Source organism: Oculina patagonica, chromosome 6 (genome assembly GCF_052425735.1).
Source record: "Oculina patagonica isolate OP01 chromosome 6, crgOcupat, whole genome shotgun sequence".
Classification (NCBI taxonomy): Eukaryota; Metazoa; Cnidaria; class Anthozoa; order Scleractinia; family Oculinidae; genus Oculina; species Oculina patagonica.
Genome location: NC_135763.1, coordinates 32,720,788 through 32,739,371, shown reverse-complemented (window position 1 = coordinate 32,739,371; position 18,584 = coordinate 32,720,788). Strand labels below are relative to the sequence as shown.

At 39.8% G+C, this 18,584-nt stretch overlaps 2 long non-coding RNA genes across 3 annotated transcripts in view; both read left to right on the top strand.

Moving 5' to 3' along the window:
• LOC144656658 (uncharacterized) overlaps window positions 1-18,584 on the top strand; it is a 523,850-nt gene that overhangs the window by 452,665 nt on the left and 52,601 nt on the right. The gene's annotated exons all lie outside the window — the stretch shown is intronic.
• LOC144656660 (uncharacterized) overlaps window positions 10,874-18,584 on the top strand; it is a 12,481-nt gene continuing 4,770 nt past the window's right edge. The window contains exons 1-2 of one of the 2 annotated variants that reach the window (XR_013571348.1): window positions 10,874-11,025; window positions 13,566-13,671. This is a non-coding gene — a long non-coding RNA (uncharacterized LOC144656660). Of the gene's footprint in view, window positions 11,026-13,202; window positions 13,321-13,565; window positions 13,672-18,584 lie in introns of those variants that run through there. The other variant, XR_013571347.1, reaches the window with a different exon arrangement.

Here is an 18,584-nt window from a genome sequence, read left to right as displayed (position 1 = left end):
GCCACGCGTATTTTTTTTAAATGACATGACGTAGTGGCCCTGGTAACGGTAAAAAATATGATTTTTTTGATTGGCTGATAAAAACTGCATGCGTAATTAGGTAAAAAAACGAAACGCTTCTACGCAATTTTGGTTATACTTCCGGTCATCGAAACAATTGAAGATGCAGCGGAAAGTTTGAAAATGTTACCGGAAAAAGACCGAATAACACTGGGAGTTTGTTGGAATAACGTATTCACGAAGCAGACCTTCGTTTATGAACGAATGACAAGTACATCTCTTGCAAGGTATAACTCGGTTGAACTTTTTATTGCAAACATTTTGATGGTGCAAACATTTGCACCATCAACTTAGCTTATACAAGATATACACACTAAAAGGAGTTCATGAATACATGAAGACTTTGAAATTCAATGTGATATTTCTTACCGCTGCTCAATAGAATGATACGTCGTCGATCAGCGGCTTTTTTGGTTCTGAATTTTCTACAATACCTCCGCATGGCCATAAATAAATTTCACAGTATCATCAACCGTCGGAATGTTATCAGCTGATGATATCCACGACTCCATGTACACTATAACTCCAATTCCTCTGGATTCTAACTTTTCTATCTGCCGTCAGATAATATTGCGTGTAGAGTCGACACAACAACATCAACACATCTATCAGCCATGCAATTCAATGAGTTCCAAACGAATCGAATTGTGTAAGTTAAAATATCAACGACTTGAATTGCCAAAACCAGCTTTCAAAATTCGCTTTCTTCTCGTCTCAGTCAGCCCCAGCCTTCCCCTTTCTTTTACTGAGCAGGCGCAGACGAACATTTATGCAGAGGGCATGCGCTACCGGATGTCGTGGATTTTACGACATCCGGTAGTCAGTGTTACCAGAGCCCTTCGTTTCGCCGACCACGTGACCAAAAGAAACGGAGGCTCTGGGAACGAGAATGCTAGCGTATCCAAAAAGATACAATTTTCTTAGCATTTACAAATGAGGCTTTAAATCGCACAAAAAGGACACTTATAACGTAAAAACGGTGTTCCGACACCTGTAGTAAAATTTGCTCGTTGCGTGCCCCTGAAAATGATCAAATGTGACGTATGTCATAATCAGTAAAGGGACAGACGAATAAAGAAAACACAACGCATGCGCAAAATTTCTTTTCTCGCTATCAAAGGAGGTTTCCTTACAACTATTTCAATCTACAATACTTATAACAGACTCAAACTCACCTCGAGCTTGGATTGATATGTCGATCAGTGTAGGTTTACAGTCCGCTGAACATGGCGATTCATGCTGACGTCAGGCCATTTTAGTGCACCGTCATTTCCGCATATCTCGCTAACCAACAGTCATTTAAAACATAGAAGTACCTAAAACGCGAATGAACACGACCAATGATGCAATTATAAAGAAACGTACATTCGTCAGCAGGTTATCCCTATCTCCGCTTTCGATTTCCGCGTTCCCACTCAGCCACTGATTATACAAGCTTTTGATTCAACTGTTACCTTAACATCACGTCGAAGTTAAAAACAAACATAAGTGCTACTGGGTATGTAAACTACGAGAAGTCTCTGTTTCCCTTAGTTCGTCTAGGGGAAGCGAATGAAAAGGATGTAAGAAAAATGGCCGCGCGAAAAACTAAGGGCAGAAACGCGCGGTTCTTGCTCGACATGGCGAAGAGGGAAAGCACTTTTCTGCGTTATGTAGGACCCAAACTTTGGGGCAAAATGTCTACGGCTGACAGATCAGCCAAGACACTGCAGGCTTTTACTAAACTGTATTCGCAAAATTGACATAACTCGCTTAATGGACACCGGCTGTAAGGGCTGCATCCTATGCTGCACATAATGCCTTTCAAGTCATATTTTTTAGTCATAATTTTAAAATTAGTTAAAGATTTCAACATTTTTTTATATCATAGATTACAATAACATTTTTATATCACTTATATATATTTTTATTGTATTGATATTAGTATTAGTGTAGTTTTTAGTTCTTAGCAGTGTCCCTTAATTAGTATGGTGTATTATTCCCAGGCTATCTATAAGGTTTTGACACTTTAATTAAGAACTAACTCACTCACTCACTCACGCTCGCACTCAGTTGGGTAGTTAGCCGTTTTTATTGCCAACGAGACAGCCGAGCCAAGAGGTGAGGCTGTCGAGGCGGCAGAATCATAGAGCCGTGTGCGTATGAGTGTATAGGCAGAGAAAATCTTACGTTCTGCGTAAGGGACTTTTTTTTTGACCATATTTGGGTGTAAGTAAACCCCATATTTGGGTTGTATTGTTCTTCCCAACTGGTTCCCAGTCTCTCACTCCTTGCTAGAGAGCAAATGACCAAAATGGCGTCCACGCGGCTCGCTGTTAAAATTTTCAATGTGGTCATTCATCCCTTTACCGATAAATACACCTTTAGGAAAGAGAATACCCTACAGAATATTCGACCGCCGAAAAAATGAACATCAAGGTCTTCAAAGCGATGAATTTTCTTTCCACTTTGGAGTCCTTTGATTTACGATCGAAGAGAGAGACATGAAAATCAAAACGGACTGTTGACTTCAAATAGAGTTTTCTTGACTTATGAGAATGCTGAAGTCGGGTAAATGCTTCCTTTTAGTGTTGATTGTGTTTATAGTAATTTTTGACCGATGATTTATTCCAAATCAAATACCGTTTATATTTTATTTGGCACGCATTTTCGCTCCGCGTAGGAATAACATCAATTCAAAGCGACGCTCACTAAAATTACTGCATGTCATACACACAAGAAAGTCAAAAGTTGTTTGCTTCTAACGGCAAATGTAATGTTAACGTGATTAAAAATTTTGTCTCCAAATAATCCTTGACCGTTCAAGTTAGCGTAACAGACATCTGTGTACGTTTTTTAGTGTGTTTAAAAGAGTGCGCGATCGCGAGAATACGCGCGCTGGAAACTACGGCGCCTGCTACGCAGGCTATCAAGCCTGTGTCATTTATGAACACCAGAGAAATAGCCCTTTTATTGCATATTACCTAAACTAGTGGTAACCACAGGTTAGAAAGTGCGGGCCTAGATGCACATAAAGATCCTTCACTGTCACCTTTACCTTCCATGTGACAGAAGCGTCGATCTCATTAGACAAACTTTTGTGATTTACACTTCGCATTTCTTCGCATTCTAATCGTTCTTTGTGGAGGAAAAAATTCTCAACTTCCTAATTGAACGACACAATTTCGGATCCTTTTGCATTGTAGCCGTTCATGGTGGAAGAACAAATAACTTAAGTCACCTCAGTTCATAGCAATAATTCCAACAGATCGCGAAAATTTCTCAGACGGTGTCGATAAAATCACTGGACAAGAGACAGTTATTCCGAGTAGCGCGTCACGCAAGGAATGCATGATTTTATCGAACATGCGGTGTAATTGAGACGTGATTTTCCTCGGTCGGTGAACTCGCTATGTTGTCAGTGTTGTAAGGGATTTTTCGAGATCAATCGTTGTTGGAATCATTCGTTTTGCCGTGGTTTATCTGTAATGCAATCACAGTAAATCTTCTCAAAACCAACGCCGAAACAACGCCTGCAAAACGTAATGTTTTCAATCTTCCATGTGGCAGAAGCCTCGATCTTATGTGACACACTGTTGAGATTGACACATTGTTCTTGAAGAACAGATTTTCAACTTCCGGTGTTTCGACAATCTGTTGTGATTGACACATTTTTCGCATTCTGATCGTTCTTAGTGGAAGAACAAAATTTTCAACTTCCGCTTTGCAGCTGGTCTTTATAAACGTGGCGCGCACGCGTAATACGCAATCCGCTGGTCACTGTCAAGATTAGGGTTGCGGGCCTCTCTTGGGCCCGCAAATACAATTTACCATAACAGTGGTCATTTCAAATATAGTTCTATCAAAAACCATTCAATATCTGTTCTTATGAACAAACATGAGTATTTCGCTCGTTGGCACTTACCGATAGGTACAACTAGTATTACGCTTCATTATTGTATGCTTTCTGACTTCCGCTTATAGTTCTAATATTTTTCATTTTATTTTCTCCGTATATAATGTTAGCTACGTTCGTCAGGTATACCAGTTAACCATTAACTACCAATGTTCACGTTGTAATTTTAAATTTTAGAGCCGTTATTTCTTTCACTATAGCACTGGCCCTGAAAAAGACTAGTTGTTCTAGTTGAAATATTGGCTCATTAAAAGTGTCCTTTACCGTAGTGCTAGCCATGCATTTTAATGAGTACATAATTAACAATTTAATCTAATGAGCCTAATAGACTACGAGCCTGGGAGGCGCAACTGAGTTGACACAGTGGTCAACAAAGGCGGGTGGCACACTCTAACCGATTGCAGACCAAAACCTACAGTTATATGTATTTTAAGCCATAAATCAACCAGATTCCCAAATCTTCAAAAAACCACGCGTAGAGTCAGGCGCAAATCTTCGGACGTTCGACATGTTCAAATTTAATTTCAACTTAACTTTGTTCCGTTGCCGAAGTCTAAAGGCTGCGCAAACAACACATGTAGTCAACCCTGGGCCTATTTCACGGTTGATCGCCACGACCGACTTGCGCCTACCGTTGCTCTGGTTCCTTGCCTCTTGGCGACCATCCATCTCGCGATCGCGCACTCTTTAAATTCGCTAAAAAACACAGATACCTGCTAAATACGCTAAAAAACACCGACGCCTGCTACGCAGGCTATATTTGTAGAGGGTGCTAATGGGGGTACCCAATTGTCAGTTAACTACTAATTTTAAGGCTAATTGTCAGTTAACTACTATTTTTTGGGCCAATTATCAGTTAACTACTAAATTCTAGTTATCTATTAACTTTCATTTTCTTACAGCGAAAAGTATTGCATCATAACCTGAATTTTCTTTACTTCAGCACGTCAGTGATATAAAAATAACTTGACAGGCATGCGAGACTCTCGCGCAAGCGTATTAGCCATTTTCATACTTTCGATCTCACGAGTATATCTTTGAGAGACCTACCCCTTTAATATAATATGTTGTTCTATTGCACGCCGGGTTCAAATTTGGACTGTGTTTGGTACTGCTGGTTGGTATTGCGTTACACAAAGCAAGATTTTTTCGTTTGTTTTAAGTTCTGGTCAAAGGGCCTGCTTCCTGTTTTCAAAAAAAAACTTCTGCGAGAGTTCTTTGGACTAAGCTTTCTGGATAACCTCTCTCGATAAGATGTGATTGGAAGTGGTAAACTTTTTCCTCAAATTTTGTTGTAGAGGAATTTGTTCTAAGCAGTCTTAAGCCCCCCCCCCCCCCCCCCTTGATAAAAACCTTTATTAACTCCTGTTTGGGTAATACGAGGTGTAATAAGTATACTGATTGAAATGTTTCTATGGGCTTGTAATGGTTGCGTGTGTCAAGCACTGATTCGTATGCTGCGACCTCTATTTTAGTGCCCATGGCAGTTCCGTGTGTTTTTATGTAACAACTTGAAGTCAAATGCACCTAGTTGAAACTTTTCTGCTTGTCGTTTGATTTTCATGAACTTTCGATAAAATGTTTACAAGCTATGTCCATTGAATTGTGCTTTGCCATGTCAAACGGTATGTAACCTCTGTGTCAGAATAACTTTGACCGTGCCCCACTCGACGCCATCACAGAGATCAACATGTGTCTGGAACGACCCGGGAAGGACCCTGGAACCTTCTGCATATAATATCGGTTAGTATGTCACCTGGTCACGCAACGGGACAGGTTAATGTCACGAAATAGCGTTGCTAATAGGAAATAACTTTGTTGCTTTTATCAACAACAACAATCGTATTCAGTATAATTAATAGAATGTCACTTAACTGTTAACTTTTCATTTATCAGTTAACTACTAATTTTTTGGCAAAATATCAGTTAACTACTATTTTTTTGGCCAATTGTCAGTTAACTGTTAACCCCATTAGCACCCTCTTTGTAGTCTCCCCGCGAACATTTCGAGTCCAAACTGAAAGAAATGGAATGAGAGTGTCATAAAACAATTGCAACTTTTGGATTATAACTTTTTCGGCCTATATATAATAACTCAATGGCTTTTACCTATCATTCAGTATAAAAGAATTCGATTTAACTGGAAAAAATATTTTAGGGTAGTAATGTTATGTGGACCCCACGTTTTGAACAAAATCGCACGAAGTGAAAAATTTTATTAATATATTTTTGATAATTTCTGGAAACAGGCTATACGGACTTGATATATACCCTAACCAAGTTTTAGCAAAGTCGTTGGAGGAATTCTTAAAGCGGAAATATTTTAAAAGATCGTCTAATTTAGCCCTAAAATTGTCTTGAAACTTTTTATACTTGACGCAGCTCATTGACGAAACAAACCACGAATTCGAATTTCTGGGAGAAGCCTTTTTAATCTTTGCTAAGTCAGAGTGCCAAGCCGATTACCGATCGTGCGAACTGTAAAATAGCATTCGTTAGTTTGTAAACATATAAAATTTTCGACCCAAAATTTGCCACCTTAAGTCATACCAAAATTAATCTCAACTCAGTGATTATATCTGACTCAGAGTCTGCTTTCTACATTGACGGCATGAAACTTTCTTTGGCCGGTTTCGAAACAAAATAAAACAAAGGCATGAATAATCGAGCAATCAGTTATTTCCGTGTACGACGCTGTAAACAGACCGATCAGGAGACAGAAAGAAGAACCGAAGGAGCCACCAGAGGAGAGTATTCACGATTTCGGGTTCTACTGAATAAAGTAAAACTGGTCTAAGAAGGGAGAGGGGACTCTCTCCTCCGCAGAGGCCCAGACTCGTTCCCAGTCGCTCCCTTGGCGGTTTTGACTAGAACGCATTGCATCAAGGGAAGGCCGAACGAAAATCGGGGAGCGTCCCTACTTTTTCTTCGCCCTTCCCAGCCTGCCCCGCAACCCTTGCCTTAGTCCGCCTCAGTTTTTTATCGCCTTTAGAAACAAATAAGTAGGGACTGGGAACGAGTCTGGCAGAGGCCTCTTTCGTGTTCCGTACGGGCTGGGAAATGGGGAGGGGTGAAAAGTAAGCGCGCGGAGACTGGAGAGAATGGAAACGAAAGCGCGCGGGGGACACGGGTCGTCGTTCCCCGCCCCCCCCCCCCCCTATTTTTCATTTTTCGTGTTTTTCGCCTTTCCCCACTAAAGGAGCCTCTGCGGAGGAGAGAGGAGAGGGGAGGCAAAATATTTAATGGTTTGTGTGGCTGGGGTGGAATAAAGCTTCAACACTCCTTAGTACAACAATCATACTTCTTCTCGGTCTAGTTCGATTGCAAAGATATTTTTTTCTTCGGATTTTTCGAGCAACAGCGAACTCGGCTTTCCTCGCTTGTTCTGATTAAAGGCATCGATATATCGTAAATTCGCGCTGCCTAATTTCGCGAACTATACACGTATGAGTCTTCTATAATATTTTAGGGCGCTTTTTCCAGAAAAGATGAAACTGTACACTGGTTAACTAAACCGCTATGTTGTCCTTTGTATTCATTTCATGCACGTTAACTTGGCGTCTTATTTTACCTGCTACCAGAACGATTCGCGATTTTCTGTCGTTTTTGTTACGTTTGCGCCAGTGACTGGTTAAGTAACAGGTGACAGAGGAGAGCAATAAATACCCTACTGTCCTTTTCAGATAAACTCTAATAAAGCGAGGATACTTGAAACATTTTTTCCTCCTTTCGGTAATATGTTTCTTATCGTGACTATCGTCCACGATGAAAAGCATCGATCTTGATACACTGTATTTCAGTTTCCTCTTTCCGGTTATTTGCTTATTATAAGCACGTTGGAAATGCATGTTGGGTTTTAATATATCTCGCCTACCTTCTTAAGGCGGAATAGGGCTTGAAGCTGCGTAAACCAGCTTTATCTGTTATACTGGAGTTTAAAACTGGCTTGAGACATCTGTAACAATTTCCGCACACCTCAAAAGAAAATATACCATGAAAATTTCGCTTTCCCTCGATATATGGTAATGACACGTGCATTAGGTCACCTGGCATGGGATCAAAATAAATACGCGTCAACTGTCTAAAGCAGACAGAAAATCTACACGGAAACGAACAACTGGGATTTTTTGGGATTCTTATTGCGGTTTTCAGTGAAATGAGAACTCTGGAATTCAAAACCCAACTAACGATTGCATTTTTCGCTGCCGTCAATCATAATTATGGTGATAGCCAACGAACGATGAAAGACAGAAACAAAAAAATGGATCAAAATCTACCAATCACAACTGACAAACTCGACCTATTGACCCGAATGAAGTGAACTTCTGTTTCCCGAGAGGTCCGCTAAGATGATTGACGGCAGCAAAAAGCGTAAACCGTTGGTTGAGAATAGAATTTCAGAGTTCGCATTTCACTGAAAACCGCAATAAATACCTGTTTCAGTGGTTGCAGAGGGGTTGCAGAGGTACGCTAGCCATATCTCGCCTGTAATACTAGCACATGCGATCTTGCCAATGACACATGAATGACAGGGTCCTTCCAATTTTAAAAGGCCTGCGATCGATGTTCCACATTTTTTGAACGTTGTCGTCAAAGAAGCGCGCGACATTTTAACCACGCAAAATTTGCGTGTGGTGAGCAGCAAGCAGAATATATGGGCCGAAAGTTAAAAAAAAAAACACCTCAATCTGTTTTGACGTTTTAAGATTATGCCTAACAATAAGCTAGCAATTCCAGCCGTGACTGCGGTGCCACACACAGCGCACAAAACCCGTTTAAATGAATTGACAACACAGAGCAATATTGTCCTGCGAATAAGTATCAACAAAGTTTAACATGATGCGTTAGTTTTGTGAACCTTACTCTCGTTTGTGTTACTCGCGTGAACATCGTTTACACTTACGTCAAGCGCGTGAAGATTGCTTCCGCTTGCGTTACTCGTGTGAACATTGCTTTTGCTGTGTTACTTGTGTGAACAGTGCTTTGTGTAAACATCGCTTCCGCTTACGATCTTGTTTGAAAATCGCTTGCACTTGCGTTACCAGTATGAATATCGTTTCCGCTTACGTCACTCGTTCAAACACCCGAGTTCAAACATCGCTTGCAACTGCGTTACTCTAGCCTGTTCCAGGCGTTCGGTTAGTTGGGAAGCGGCGCAAGAAACGGCGAGCGCTCGCTCTCCTCCCCGCCCCCCTCCCCTTATTTTTTTTTCGCTCGCCGTTTTTCGCGCTTCCCAACTAACCGAACGCCTGGAACAGGCTAGCGTTACTCCTGTGTTACACCGCTTGCATCGTTACATCGCTTGCATTGCTTGCATCTGCGTTACTCCTGCGATACTGTTTCCGATTACGTTCACTCGTTTAAAAATCGCTTGCTTGCACGAGTAACACGGCGCTGCTTTTGATTACGGGCGTTACTCGTGTGATGGAGATCAATGGAGTGAACCATGCCCGTGTGAAAGTCCAGACATAAGTGCAGCATTGCGCTTAAATCGTGCGTGTAGCCTTGAAATTGCTGCGTACAACATTGTGGAAAGGTAATCACGATAATACTTCTGCAACAATGCGCGCAATATCAAGGCGATTTGATTCTTTTATTGATGTTTCCTCCTCCGAGAGGAAAGGCGTTAAACAGCCTCGTTTAATCTTTCTTAGCTTCTTGTTCAGGCTATCTTTGTAAACATCAGAACTTTCATGCCCGGCTTTCATGTTGCGTCAGTGTTGCCCAAACTCGCACAAGTGTAGCACTATGAAGCCACCAAAGTAAAGTGAAAAATGCTGCGCGCAGTGTTGTAGCATGTTTCTGGGCCTTTGCTCCTGTGAACGTTCCTTTTACTCGCTTTTGAATTGCGCGTGGGAACCAGGTTAAGATTCATAAATAATATATAATAAGAAACAGGCAATCTCACTTCACCCCCTCCACCCTCCCTCGCCCGTTGCCAAAATTGTTTTCTTGTTTTCGGCGATTCGTTCACTATGATTATATGATTATGTTAGATAAAACAACTCTGACAGCCATCAGATATCTAACGAATGCAACTTTTAAACTTACTTCAAAGTTATGTAGCTGCACGTGTTGTTGATCTTGAGTAGACAAACAAAAGAAGCTGACTTACCAACTAATGCAGCAGTGTGATAACCAGCGACGTCAAATTTTGCAGCGATTATAAGTAGACTTATATCGTATTATGTTCGCCAAGGGGGACTAACCTAACTAAATTTAAACGTTATTCAAGAACAGCGCACGTCTCATTGCTGAATGGAGCTCACTTCCGTCTGAAACGGATTTCATCTGGGCAAAGGTCAGTAGATAAAATTAGATTTGCTGAAGTGGACATTGAGCAACAAGTTCGGACGTTTTATCCTGTTTGGGAATCTGTTTTCTACGTCACAACCTGATCTAACCACAAGGTTTTGAAAACGTCCATCCTGTCAAAACGGACACCTAAAAGCTGAGAAAGCGAATCAAGGGACTCAACTACTGATACTAGGTGAAAAAAGGATCAAACCTACAAAAATCAAATGAGTTATGTGATGCGTTACTGACAAGATCACAAACTGACAAAGCAATTTTAAAAGATATGCTCAAATTTATTCCACAAGTTAATCGTAGAGTAGCCTGCGTTGCAGACGAACAAAACCCTATACCGGGGTTTTGTTCGGCTGCAGCGCAGGCTAATCGTAGAGTGGCCGGACACGCAGGCAATATAAAGAGAAGGAAAAAACAAAATACGAAAGTAAACAAATAAATAAATGAATGGATATATGAGGCGTTTTTAGCCCAGTAAAACTCGATGACACAGACCATTTATGGAAATCACCTCATGCACCAGCTCATCTTGCACGCTTTCGCAATCAAGGTGATCAAGGGCAGACTACGCGAAATCTCAGAAAAGCTGCGAAGTAGCTCGGAGTGTGTCATTTATTTTACTGAACGCAATCATCAGCGTCTCAGTCAACTTCAGTAAAGAATCTGAAGCTCTACATCACAATTCTTATGCGAAGTGTTAAAGGTATCAGCGGAATAGGCACGAGATTTCGAAAAGGATTCCCTTTCTGCGACCAGCGCGGGTAAGTACAGCAATAACGAAATGGTAATTTGTGTTATGCCGTGCATCGTGTCTTGCGATTGCATATTCAAATGGACATATTTTGTTGATTGTTGTAAGATGTGGAGGAAAGTAAGTTCTAGGACAAAAAAGATAATGTGCTGACCATACACGCGGTTTCTTGAGACATTTCAAGCGCGGACTGAAAAGCACGTGGTTAGCTAGATGTACTTTAGCAAGACGGCTACAGGTCATTTGAAATTATCTCCAGGCCGGATCGAAGGACACTGCGAAATAGCTGAGATAAAGAGTAATTTTATAATCACCCACAAATGAGTACAGATGGTTATTACGAAATGGACTACTAAAGCTAACTAACAAATTGGTTTTCATTCCATCAGAAGGTAGAAAATTGTCGGTTCAGGGTTTTGCGTTACAATGTCAGGAGCCCATGACCATCATCATCGGCTCCTGAGGGGGGCGAAGAGGAATAAAACCGTGGGGGACTAAGGCAAGCGGCTAGAAGTTCTGTACAGCTTCAAGTAGATTGTTCTAAAACCTTCACTGTGAATGAAAGCTGCATATTGTCAATGGTTGGTTGGTTGGTTGGTTGATAGGCAATTGCAAGCAAGCTCCTCAATACAGTGGGACACTGATGTAACGAACCCCTTCATAAAGAAGTCCCGGCCGGTACATGTATAATGAACGATATTCTTCAGCCCAGTCAGAGTTACTAACACTGAGTAAAATGTGTTGGAACAGAGCCCCTTGGCACTTCGCGGGTTTCATGTGGAGGCGTTTGTAGGAGGAATCGTTGCGTGACTATCGGCCGTCACAGAAAACCGTGACAGCAGAAACGAAACACATTGTGCAACAAAGTTGAACAGACGTCTTTTAGGGGTTAAATATCGTTTTAGTTCACTAGTTTATGTACGACGTACAATTTGTCCCTCCGGCAGATACACAAAACAACGAGATTTTACTGAGCCAAAGTAGTCTATGATTTACTGATGATACTCAGGCTAGCGACCTCAAGTGATGCGAAAGGGCGCTAACTGCGTGATGTTTTTCGCAATATTAGTAGCTCGTGAGAAAATTGCGCGTCGACCATTTTATTCCAATTCCGTTCTCATGTCAGCTTCTAGAAAACAAAAAAGTCGATACAACTGTAAAATGTAGACTAGTTATTGCATTCTCCGAGAAAGTAGTACATTGAAAAAAGCTGTTTGCAGACTGATAGATAGATTCTAGTATTCTATCACAAAGTTGACTTGACAAGTGAACCTGCTCGTTTTTACTGAGTTGCATGTTTAATTGCTCAGGACAGGACAAGTTTCCTTGAAAGAAACGGCACGCAATGCATGCAGAAGTGATGAAGGGGGGGTTCTTTAATAATTTTCGGGACATTTTCTAAAAAATTAACGTAAAAAAGTAGCTGACAACTGACAAAAAAAGTTGCGTAATCTTCAAGCGTGACATCCGATATACGATACACGATACTTCTGGCGAGCGAGCAAGGCCCGTTGTTTTAAAATAATAATAATACTTTATTCAAATACAGAATACAAATAGTATTTGAAAAGAAGGACCATGAGGTTATCCCTATTTAGGTCCCCTAACTAAATTTACAATCTAAAATAAAAGAAACGAAACGAAACTTAAAAGAAACATAGAGATGTCTGTTTACTGAATCTAATAGAACTCATCAAATATAATTTATTTCTTTCGTTTATACTTTGTATTAGTCCTTTCTAACTGCCCGGGAGTATTTTGCCTTGAGTTCTACGTGGCGATTCCTTGTTGAGTTAAACTTGATTTCTGTTCACGTAACGTTTATTCCTGTAGTAAGTTCCAAGTCCTACTCGGTTATCGGTCGATCGCAAAAGATCCCGTCCATTCGCGCGATGACATTAAGCGATGACGTCATCGCTTAAAAACGGCATGCCTTGGAAACTTGTATTTTAGATCGTCATTGGTTGTTGCCCGCACATGATAAGTGGGTGCTGTAGTGAAATGAATACAAATGAAAATGAAAATATCGCCACTAAACGGGCCATTTGGTTCTAGAAACCAAAAAAAATATGAACAAATTGCCCGGCACGAAAGTGAAAGTCAACAGCGCATGGCTCGCTAGGTCCCAGGTCATGATCTGGGAAAAAATCAAACCCCACGATACTCTTAAGTACATTCTAGTATAACCAACGTCAATGCGGAATAATTGGAGAATCAATGAGTTGTTCGTTCAGTGTAAATAAGATTCGTTAGAAAAGGAGTTTTAGCATTTTGGAGTTCAACTGCAATAGACCACATGCATGATGTAAGTGTACTCATTATCACTTGTGATGGTTCTTTGAAAAGGTAGCAGCGAAGTTCACTCATTTTACAAAGAGTTAACTATAGTGCTGACACATCTCATTTCTGTGAACACGTGGCTCACAGTTTTACCTGTTTTCATTATACTTTCGGACTAGTCTGTAAATTTATTTCATCTTAACTTTTTCAATGTATATAAATTAGCATTACTTCAGCAATAGAATAGATTATTTGTAATGTTCATTTCAGGTTGGAATAGACTAAGATTTTATACGAAACTGAAAATGAGATGCTGCCCCGGGATGCTGCTTTGACGGACAAGTAGGACATCGACTGAAAGTTTCTTTCTCTTGAGGTAAATTAACTGGCGTAGCTAATTTGACTCTAAATAGGAAAACTGACGTTTGGAGCGTTTTTATAGACCTTCGTTAGAGCAAAATGAACGTGTATACATGTACAGAGTAAATATACTTGCTCTCTTCTATTTTCCGTTTTTGGCACATTACTTTGCATGATGCAAGTGTTACAATCGATAGATCATCACACACCACTGAAAATAAAAACTGTGAGGGCAAGTTAAGGCCCCAGGTTTTTATTTGAGTACTTAGATTTTATTTATAAGACGGAATCCATCAAGAAATCGAGTACCAGAATAATTTAAATCCTATTGCGTTATTTTCTGCCCATTTTAAAAGCTAAAGATGTAAGTAATTATCCGTGATAACACTAACAACAATTTCTTATCAGAGCCCGAGAAAATGAATTTCAAAGTTCGCAAGCTATAGGTAAAATCTCACATGCGATTCAGTCGAATTCAGTGGAACTTTGAATTTTGTTTTCGATGTTTGGTGTTGTTAGAAATGATTTCTTTTGATAAGATATTTGAAACTTCAATACACAAGTTTGCAATAAGATGTAAATAATTTTTGGTACATAATTTTGTCCAATTAATACTCGAAGTCCTGGCGGATTTCGTCTTAAGGGGAGACTTAACGTAAATTTGAGTGAAATTTATAATAATTTATAAAAGGAATTAAAGAAAGAAAATTATTTTTGGAACACCAACAGACAGTTGATCCCCACGCAAGAGCACTTCAGGTTGTCAGGGGGACTGTCTGGTGTTCGTCTTCTAATTTTAAACTTCAAATTCTATTTTAAAAACTACATCAAATCTTAAATATTTCTTATTTCTTTAAATATTACTACTCCTTTAAGAAAAACTATCTCCTCCCAAAAGTCTCCAAAAATCACCCAAATATTTACACAACACCTCTAAACATAGATTTATGGGACGCGCATAGGGGTTTTGTATTGCTTAAAAAGCGAACGAGATATTTCCAAAAAACTCGTGTAAAGCGGCAGAAAAAGAACTTTAGAACCTTAAGAACCTTAAACACTTGTGATGAACATATCTTAGCATTTTAACTTTTGCGCAATATAAGCAGGTTGCGGGATAACTAGTAAATGTCACAACAGTTGTCACAGTTGTTACGAGTCGCTTTTATAACGGCTTCGTGATTATACCTAGGGCGTTGCTCATAAGGTGTGATCTACTAGAAAATGGCATTTCTTAAACAACGAATTTAGCCGTGAATAAGCACGAAGCTGCAAATTTCTTACTAAAGCGTACAGTTTCGAGCACGTTCTACTGAAATTATAGGTATTAATTGTCACTATTCTCTTGAACTATTTGAAAAAGTCTAGTAAAAACGTAGGAAAAAAAACAGGAGGCGTTTTAAAACTTACAATGACCTTTCTTAATACACCAGTAACTGCACGCCAAACTGACATGATATATGTCGTAACACATGCAAGGCAAGGCGTACAGGTTTTTGTGAATTTAATCTGGCGTTTGTATTTTCCGATTTTGTTTGGCTCCAACCAATGCGTTGAACAACAGTTTATTGCATTACTTTTCAACGATTGGTTAAAAACGTACGGTGTTGAATGTCTTCAAGGGGATCAGGCCAGACGGTCAAACACCGCGCGTGTAAGTACAGTAAATTAAGTAATGACGAAATGCTTCTTTACCTGCTAATTTCAGTTTTGCCGTGTGTCTAGTCTCATGGCATATAATTATTGTGGAGGTTATGGGGATTTGGATGTTGTGTTATATTGTAAGAAGCAATTAGAAGTTAGTATTGCGGCGAAGCGGACATTTTTCGTGACGACTTGGCAATCGTATTGGACTCCTTGCTCCGACGACATCTCGAGACATCAATGAGCAACATTAGAAGACACGTGGCTTCTAAGTTTATAACTGGAGGAATCTACTTTAGTCTCTTTACATTTAACCCCTGTGACGAAGAGCGAAAAAGGCCAAAACTTTGCCTTGATATAGTTTGCTGATTTTTAAAAAGACATAATCTTGATGACTGAGGTAGCGCAAAGCCCCGGATGAGTATCGAAATTTGAACTTTCCCTTACCGGGCGTCCGACGTACGATACTTGCTTGAGACGCACACAACAAACGAGATTTTACGGAGCCTATCTTGCGTACGATTTTTAAACTATCTAAAAAGGAAAAGAGCTAATATGTCCAGCTTCTGTTCATCCGTGACAGAAATGCGTGACGGACACCCGCTATGAATATGGTACATCAGGGTTTTTAAAAATCTCGCAAATTACGTCGTCCAGGTGCAAGAAAGCGAACAATCAACGTTAAGAGAACATTGTAATGAAATTCAGTAGTTCTGCGGTTCGTCTTCTTCTTCGCGCCCTAGGCGAATCCAGGATTTTATAAAGGGCGCGGGGAAGGGAAGGGTCTTAGAGAGGAGTATTTGTAAATAGGGGAGATCGAGAGCGGAAAAAGCGGGCGAGCGCGGAAAAGATGAGCGGGGAAGGAGGCGAGTGCTCGTTCTTTCCATTTTCTTTCCCCGCTCGCTCTCCCGCGTTCTTCCCTCTCCCCTACAAACCGAGAGTCTGAAACAGGCTACTCCTCTAGAAAAGATAAGAACAATCTTTTCCCCTGAATATGCCACTGATTTTGTATTCTTGATCAAACACTGCATGAAACGGGAAGTAAAGCGCAAATACTATCAAAGGTAGGATCGTGTTGCAGTATCTACGTCATGCATGTTCTAGATTTCTTCAATCAACGATGAAGGAGACTAAGCGTGTAAAGCAGCATGGCTAATGTGAGGCTCGATGAACCAAGAGCATTGTCACAATTAATTAATTAATTAATTAATTAATAGTGATGATGACTTCATGTTGCAGAATTGATTCGCCATTTTGCTTTTTTGTGTTTACTGTGTAGAATAATACTTGAACATAGTTTATAATAGTTTTATTCATGTACCTCGTACTGGCCGGAAACCAGTATAATCTCTAAGGTTGATTTCGTGGTGAACATTTTTTTGGCTGCTGAAATTCAAAATCGTTCTTTAAAGGCTCGAACCAGTCGTTTTAAACATAGCTTTTTTCCTTCTATGGCAAATTTTTAATATAGTTATAATATATTTCAATAGTTGTATTTTTAATATAGTTATAATAGATTTTAATAGTTGTATCTGTCATGTAAGAATATCAATAAACTATCTATCTATCTATCTAAAAACTCCGTTTCTTGCGTTTAATCGGTTCAAAAATAGGTAGATCTAGCTGTTTGAAAATTTCTTATGAAACGTGCAATTAGTTCATCACGGTAGTGTTAAATACCTTGTAGTGAATGGCGACAATACCTACCTTTTTTCTCCTAAAGAAAACTTACAATGTACCCGTTCTCTCAAGTTCTCAAGTCTCGTGTGCGCAAAAAACCGGTAAAGCGACCGATATACAGTTGGAATGTTCGACTCTTTTTAAAATACTTACAGACGATTAGCAAAAAGCCTAATACGGCAACTGTCAGAAACTGGACAACATACTTTACATATGACAAGTTTTATTCCTTCGCAAGTCTCCATGTTGAAAAGCTGGCATGCCACGTGCCAGAATGGAGTAATTAACCAAAAAGCTTTTTTGGGGAGTCCTTTGGCTTGACCAATTTTCATCATGATTATCGAAAAGTAGGTTTTCTTACGATCTCTTTGAGCATGAATTTGTTAGAAAAACGTTCAAAATAATGCCAATAGTCCATGTAAAAAGAAGTGATTTGGAGAAAATCCAAACATCACATTGAGGTTCCTACGATGCGGAAATCTTGTTATAAACACAACGGATATTTTGGGAGTTGTTATTTCATCATACAGGACACCCTTGAAAGCTGGGCATTTCAGAATTTAAGCGCTTCGGTGTGTTTCAACTTCCGTTCAGCTGGAATTGTGCTAGCGAGCTTCAACAGAATAATGTAAGTGACTCTAGCAGCGAAGTTTACTAGATTTTAAAGTGTTAAGGTGGCTTCGCAGCTTTAATTTTGGGCGCAGCTTTAATTTTTTGTCTATAACAAACTTTAGTTCAACACTTTTTCGGCTTTGACGTGATGGCTATAAAACGCGAAAGGCGCTTTCAGCTATCATTCAGTAATAATACGGTAAATTTAGATTTAACTGGGGAAAATATTTTTTAATGTTATTGGAGTTTAACTAAACGCCACTTTTTGAACGAAATCGCACCCAGTGAAACATTTTGCTGATATATTTTTGTTGAACTTCTGGAATCAGTTTATAATGCCTTAGCATACTCTAACCAAGTTTCAGCGAAAAAGTTGGAACAGAAAAGCGGAAAGATCATTAAAATTAAGCTCTAACATCGTGTAACATTTTAATTATTGAAATTTTCTACACTTGGTGCTCCTTGACACAAACAGCCACAAACCTGAATTTCTGGGAGAAGCCTCCCCAATGCATGCTAAATCAGAGTGCCACGCCGGTCGTGTAAACCGTTAAAAAAGTTTTCGCTAGTTCTGCAAACATAATAAAATGCTCGATAACCTTCTAAAACCTTTAAAGTTGCGTTTTACAGCATTTTGCGAAAATTATACCTCGGATTGTTACCTGTGATTGGATATTAACATTCTATTTCAAGTTCATCATACCCAAACTGATATAAACTACGGCAGTGTTCACTTGAGTACATGTTTGAGTCAGTTTCAGAAGTCGCCTTTAGTCGACCGGGTAAAGAACTGGTTGCAACTCATTCAAGTCGTTGTATCTTACATGTATATCTTCATGCGGCATAAAAGTTGATTATTCACGAACTACCTTGACAAGATCACAAGCCGTACGCCATGCTGATCACGCAGCTGTCTGCATGTCACGCATTGTTCACGTGCACGTGACAGGACGGCAGGTTAACTGAAAGAAATATAATGACGTCACCTCAGCTTCA